Source organism: Sinocyclocheilus grahami, unplaced genomic scaffold (genome assembly GCF_001515645.1).
Source record: "Sinocyclocheilus grahami isolate Dianchi unplaced genomic scaffold, SAMN03320097.WGS_v1.1 scaffold349.1, whole genome shotgun sequence".
Taxonomy (NCBI): domain Eukaryota; kingdom Metazoa; phylum Chordata; class Actinopteri; order Cypriniformes; family Cyprinidae; genus Sinocyclocheilus; species Sinocyclocheilus grahami.
The window spans coordinates 648,630-649,470 of NW_015505528.1; the positions used below are offsets into that span (position 1 = coordinate 648,630).

General features: G+C 38.3%; 1 non-coding gene across 1 annotated transcript; it reads right to left on the bottom strand.

Annotated features, from left to right (window-relative positions):
• Positions 1-231: 231 nt before the first annotated feature.
• trnag-gcc (transfer RNA glycine (anticodon GCC)) lies at positions 232-302 on the bottom strand. Its single transcript has one exon. It is a non-coding gene; the product is annotated as a tRNA-Gly (tRNA).
• Between the last annotated feature and the right edge of the window lie 539 nt (positions 303-841).

Below are 841 nucleotides of genomic sequence, written 5' to 3' on the forward strand. Positions count from 1 at the left end.
TGATCCACGGCTGGCCCCGACAGTGGAAAAGCGGATAATCGGTCTAAAAGCCGCTGACAGGATCAGATGTAGCATATGTGATATATATATCAGTAACGTCTCTCTCATTCAGCTGGTTCAGGTGGCGTTGGCTGTCAGTGGTCTCGTTTAGTCGTAGAGCTGAATGTGTGGACGCAGCTCAGCTGTATTGGGATTGACATTTTTCACGCTTAAAAACTGAAAATGTGTATCTGCATTGGCCGGGAATCGAACCCGGGCCTCCCGCGTGGCAGGCGAGAATTCTACCACTGAACCACCAATGCTGACGTGGAAACGGTGCTGCCACCTGCTGGATTAAACTTACTCACTTAAGCTAAATGGCCCTAAACCGTTTCCCATTCATTCTCAATGGTAGTGCTAAACCACTACGGATGCAATATTCTTTTGGCCACTAAAGATCTCGTGGCGCTCTTCCGTGTTTCGGCACAGTTTGAATTCGCCATTTTTATCCCGACTCGGCGAATGAAACATTCTTTTTATTTTTATTGAAGATATAACATTCACAGGGGATACAGTCATAGCAATAAAATACACACAACCAGAATACAAAACAATAAATACATAAAGAATAATAAAAATGAAATATAAACAGAACAAAAACAAATAAATTTTTTTTTTTTATAAATCATAAATAAATTAAAATAAAAAATTACTTAAATGGAAAATTACACATAAAATGTCAACTTCAAAGAATACACAGGAAGTAACCCTTACATCAAAGTCAATATTTTTTCCATCAATACAGAAATTGTTACATTTAACATTAGAAAGCTCCAGACCTCCAATACAAACTTTTTGGCAT